We start from the raw sequence: 6,119 nt of genomic DNA, 5'->3' as shown, positions 1-6,119 counted from the left end.
TCAGAGTAAACCTGTTCCTGAGAGTCTGCAGAGGGTGACCTTGCAGAAAGAGATGGCCAGACCTTTCTCCCGAGGCTCCTCTGGTGGAACTTGAACCTGCAAGCTCTCGGTGAGCAACCTGCAGCATCTCCACCAAAAGGGCCTCGCCGTCGCCCTCACAGCGACCCTATAGGATGGGGTAGAACTGCCCCTAGGGGTTTCTGAGACCGCATTCTTTATCGGAGTAGAAAGCCTCATCTTGCTCCCACGGAGCGGCTGGTGGGTTCGAACTGCTGACCTTGGGGTTAGCAGCCCAAAGTGGAACTGCAACCTGACCCGGGCTCTTCTGAGTATCTCCGGGACCTGCCACCAACTTTGGACTCTGCCCCCCCCACCCCCACCCCCAGCCTGCCCAAGTCCTTAATTTATTCATTCTTTCAGAAAACCGAGAGCCCCTGTGCTGTGCCAGGCGCAGGCCCGGACCCTGTGTGTGGACAACACAGGCGGGAATGCCTGCCCTGCTAGAGGGAAATGGGCCAAGGAGAGAGTTGGGGAACAAAATAAAGAGCGAAAATATGAAGTGTGGCTGGTAGTGATGAGGGCCGCAGGTGAAACCACAGGGGGAGGGGAACTGAGAGTGTCGGAGGTGGTGCGTAGGGAGAGCAAGGTGGAATAGAAACAGACTGGAAGGAGGTGGAGGAGGGAGCCATGCGGGGCTCTGGAGGGAGAGCATTCCAGGCAGAGGAAGCAGCAAGTGCAAAGGTCCTGAGGTGGGAGGGCTGGTGGATGCAAGGAGCCACTGAGAGGCCAGTGGGATAGTGGGGTCAGACGGCGAGGGGTCCAGGAGAGGAGAGCAAGTTGACTGGAGACATCCTGCGTCCATTCCTGCAAGCACTTGCTGACAGGAAACAGCCACGTTCCCCCCCTCCCCTTGAGCTGTGTCAGAGTCCCATCCTGATCCCACAAAGGAACACACAAGAAACAGGTTTTCACAATGGCGATAGGAGATCAGCAGGCATTTGCAACGTCGCAGAATACCACGGATACTCTCAGAAGGCAGGTTCCACAATGATCGATTGGAGATGATCTGTACCTACCTTTCTCCAGGGGCCATTCGGTTGCTACTTGAGTCCCTGGTATCCACGCTCATGTTTCCCCCTCCGTCCCTCATGAACCAGTGATAATTTATAAATTATTGTGGGTTGTTTTTTTTTTCCCATGTCTTACACTGTCTGATGTCTTCCTTCACCCACTTTTCTGTTGTCTGTCAGCTAGGGAGGGAGCTATATGTCCATCATTGTGATCAGTTCCCCCTTTCTACTCCACCTTCCCCTTCCCCTCCTGGTATTGCTACTCTCATTACTGGTCCTGAGGGGTTTATCTGGATTTAAGATTTTTAACAAACTGAATCTTATTGTGTTGTATTTTCTGGTATTGATTTCCCTGTACCAATAGAAGCAGAGTGGAGAAGGGAGAAAAGGGTGGGAGGTCCCATTACCCAGAGGAGGCTCAAAGATTTCAGGCGCGGGGTAAAATTCAGGTCGGCATCCGACAAAAGGTTTGAACAGAAACAGTGAGTTTATTGAAGGAGAGAGTCCAAATGACCCTTAACTAGGCTGTAAGACCAGTCAGAAGGTAGTGCTAGACCTGAAATGCCGCTAATGGTGGGCCTGCCCCATAGGCTGGCTCTCTGGCCCATCTTCTGGTATTGGCTGATCCTCTGTGGTGGTGGTGGTGGTGTGTGTGTGTGTGTGTGTGTGTGTGGCACAGGACTCCTGATACCGTGCTGTGCCCTTGTCTCCAACCCCACACCCCAGGGTCTGTCTATTCAGTCATTGTGGGGAGCCATGGGGACATCCCATCTTTCTCCACTTAGCTTTTCACTATCTCTGGGCCTCTTCTATTGATAAGAGTCTTGAAAGACCATTGAAATGTGTCTTACCTGCCCTTCACCTTCCTTCACGCTGGACAGGTACAGGCAGACACTTGTCTCCATCTCTTCTTTGTCTTATGATTTCTGCCAGATTCTTCCTATCGCCTGATCTTGTGGGGCGGTGAGGGACTATGGGTCATTGGGGATTCTGTAAAGTAGGCTGAATAATGTTAGGGGCTGTGTTAGTCTGGGTGGACTAGAGAAACAAATTCATAGACACTCATATGTGTATATGAAAGAACTTTATATAAAGAGTAATTGTACATTAAGAAAACAACCCAGCCCAGTCCAGATCAAGTCCATAAGTCCAAAATTAGCCCATATGTCCAATACCAGTCTATAAAGTTCTCCTCAGACTCATGAAACACATTCAATGACTCTGAATGCAGGAAGATCACAGGCCAGTGGGTGGAAAGTCTTGTGGATCCAGTGGCAGTAGAAGCATCTCAGCGCTGGCAGGAGTCTCCACGTGTCTCCTCCAGTTCCCAGGGCACAGGGTCTATCAGTGTAGCACCATGTGTCTTGTCAGTAGAGCATCTCTCAGGGAGTGAGCCCAGAGAGTGTCTCCTGCCTCCAGGGAGGAATACCAGAGTTCCCAGAATCCTCAGGAGAAGCCCATGCCCACACAGACGCCTCATTGGCTATGACCTGATTGACAGGCCATACTCCACCCCTTCACTCTGAATCCTCAAATTGACAAACGATTATGTAACTACCCCAGCAGCTGCATTTGTTCCTCTGGTAACAGCATGTTGCAAACACACTCCTTCTGCAGTCTTCCTTGTTCATGGTCCATCTTTCGAATGCACGTGAGACCACAGAAAACACCATGGTGCTCTTCCTGTAGTGGCCTGGGGCAACCTGTCAAAATGATCCGCTACTCACTTGACCCAGAAAACCCCACAAAACCATGCAAGTCAAGAGGGTCAAATCACACCCACATACACACACCCCCAGGAGGACGAACAACAGAAACCATGGGGAAGGGAGACAGCAGTGGGTGTAAGATGTGAAAATAACTTGTAATTTATCAGGAGCTTGGGAGTGTGGGAGAGAGAGAGAAAAGAGGAGCTGATACCAAGGGCTGAAATAGAAAGTAAATGTTTGGAAAAAAATTGCGGCAACATGTACAGATAGGCTTGATACAATTGATATATGGATTATAAGAGCTGTAAGAGGCCCCAATAAAATGATCTTTTAATGATTAAAAATAAAAGGGTTGAAGCTTCGGGGCCACTTTAAGAACACCCATGAACCTGCCCAGGCCATCAAGGGTCAGCATGTCTGGAAAGCCACCAGGTCTTTGAAAGAGGTCACTTTGCATTCGCAGTGTGTGGCCTCTGATGTGACAGTAGTGACGTGGGACAGGGGTCCCAGGCCAGAGAGCGGGGCTGGACCCAGGGTCAGTGGCCCTAAGAGAGTGCTGACGTTTTGCTGCGCATGCTTAAAAATGCAGAGTCAGGGCTGAACTGAAGGGTTTCGAAGTGGGTTATCTGGTCACTGAGCACATCCAGGGGAACAAAGTCCCCAAGGTGCGCCGAGAGGGACTTACAGAGCTCATGGTGGGGTCCACCCATCCCTGAGCTCCCCCTGCCACCCTGACGGGATCCTCACCGAAAAGGAACAAACCGTTCCCAAACCAGAAGAAGTCGTGCAGGAGAAAAAGAAACCACCGAAGACATGGAAGAAGCAACAACTTAGGGCTCGCGAGTAAATTAAGCTTAAAATAAAAGTTAATCAAAATTAAAGCTGAAAAACAAACACCATGACTGGGCTGGGTCAGGTCCTCAAAATGACATCCTTTCTCTGAAATCCCGTACATACTCGAGGATAAGCCGACCCGAATATCAGCAGAGACGCCTCACTTTACCATAAAAACTGCATTTAAAAATGCGCTGAAAAGCTCAGCTGATACATGAGTTTATACGGTGGTTTAAGAAGGCTCGGTGCAGCAGATTTGCCCGTGGTAGTGCTTCATTTGATTTCTTGATTTTTGCTCTTGCGTGTATAGAGTGTAGATCTGGTAGTTAGCTAACCTAGGGACATGGGGTTGCCCCTCCCAGGCCTGCAAAGCCCCCCCCCCCCATAGAGGAGGTTGGAAATAAATCAGGCAACCCTTAGACACCTATGAAGACCCCAAACTGAGCATGCGCAGACACAAGCCCCCAGCCAGGTGGGGAGGCACACCTGGGCGAGCCAAACTAGGCCCAGGCTCATGACATCACCCAGGTGGGCCTAACTCTGCCAATGGGGTCAACCAATCCCATCAAACTCACCTTCCCCCAGCCAGGGGGTGAGCTAGAATCCAGGCAGGGAGCACGCTCCTGGGCAGAGGCAGGTAGAGGGCACACATGAGCCTGCTCCGGGCCTACTTCGGGCCCACGGGCTCTTGGCCCACATGCGCTCAGCCTCTAGTAGAAGCCACACCCAAAAGCTCCCCATCCTTATATGATAGAACCAGGCTCGGCCGGTCCAAGAGTGGAACCTACGCTAGGAGGGATGGTGGGGAGTTGACTGTCAATGGGTCTGGGGTTTCCTTTTGGGGTGACCCCCCCCAAAAAAGAGGGGGCTACGATTGATTATAGTGATGGTGGCACGATGCTGTGAATATACAAAAAAAAAACAAAAAACGTGGAGCTAAAGACTTTAAAGGGGTGGATTGTGGGGTCTAGGAGGTAAATCCCCTAAAAACTGCGAGGAAGACGGGAATTGAGAAAGGAGGGCGGGCTGGAGGGCCCAAGCCTTTGTTCGGCATATTGACGGGAAAGGGCCACTGCTGGGACTGGGACCTGGGACCGTGACTGAAAGTGTGAATTTCACCACACATGAGGGTGGGGGTGGGGGTCGGGAAATGGCCTCTCTCATCAATCACCCCCTTAGGTTTGGGGTCATTCTGTCCTTACTGCTGGACTTCCGGGCAGGGCAGAATCTGCACTGAGCCAGCAGGGAGCAGCAGAGGACCACACAGAGAAGCCCAGGGGGTGGGGTGTGTGGTGTGTGTGGTGTGTGTGTGTGTGTGTGTGTGTGTGTGTTAGAGCGTGCCCCATCTACTGTTCAATCTCTGTCTGCCTTTTACCCTCTGACCTGAGCACCCTAAGAGACCCACACAGCTTGTCGGTCCCCAGAATCCAGTCCCCCAGCCCCCTCTTTCACCTCCACTGCCAGACTGCTTCCCTCAATCCCCACTGCCCCAGCCCTGGATCAAGTACATGGTATCTTTCTGAAGGCCCTGCACCCCCCACCCGCCTCTGCTTATAACCCTCCATGGTTTCCCAGGAGCCTCACGACAGACAGCCCCACCTGGTCTGATTCCCGTAGGCCTCTCAGCCTCCCCTCTCTTCGCCGTCTAATTAATAAGGTGCTATTGGCAGGACAGTCTTGATTTTTAACAATTTTTCCCACATCCCGCGGCATTTTAAAAAAATTCCCGATTTTTGGAAAGAATGCAAGACAAGCTAGGGGATACGGTTTTCGGCTGCCATGTGGCTCTTTCGCCAGGATATGACTTTTGTCAATGGTATCCCGCTTTACTGGTGTTAAAATATGGTCACCTTAATAATACCTACTCCTCCTCGATTGTCTGTGGTCTACCAGACGTTACTTCCCATCATCCCAACACACCAAGTTCCATCTCACCTCAGGGCCTTTGCATGTGCTGTCTCTGCCTGGAGCACACCACCCCACGTGACCCCCTCTCCCCTGCTCCCTCCTCCGGGCAGGCCTCACTTAGCATGGGGCACCTCCTCCTCCAAGAAGCCCTGCCCAGTCTGCAAACTGGCCCTTCAGCGCTGCCCCGCCCCAGGCCTGTCCACTCAGGGATGTCAGTGTCTGGGGACCATCCTCACTGGACTGTGGAGCCACAGGAAGACAGGGTTGTCTCCACCATCAGTGGGTCCCAGCACCCCCTCCACGCAGGGCAGCCATGATCGAATGTGGGGGATCTTTGGACGGAGACTTTTCCCCTCTGATATCTGGCTCTGAGGAGCCCATTGAGCACTGGGCTGCTCACCGCAAGGCCAGCAGTGTGAAACCACCACTTCTGCAAAGAGTGACCGGCTCGGAAACCCACAGGGGCAGTGTCACCCTGTCCTATAGGGGCACTAGGAGTCACAGGCGACTCGGTGGAAGTGGGTCCATTAGGAGAAGACCAACGTCCTAGGACCCCTCGCAGGGTCACCGTCCCCTACCCACACTCTGGGTCCCCGGG

Source organism: Tenrec ecaudatus, chromosome 18, assembly GCF_050624435.1.
Source record: "Tenrec ecaudatus isolate mTenEca1 chromosome 18, mTenEca1.hap1, whole genome shotgun sequence".
Classification (NCBI taxonomy): Eukaryota; Metazoa; Chordata; class Mammalia; order Afrosoricida; family Tenrecidae; genus Tenrec; species Tenrec ecaudatus.
The sequence above is the reverse complement of the archived record's forward strand: the minus strand, read 5'-3'. Positions refer to the sequence as shown.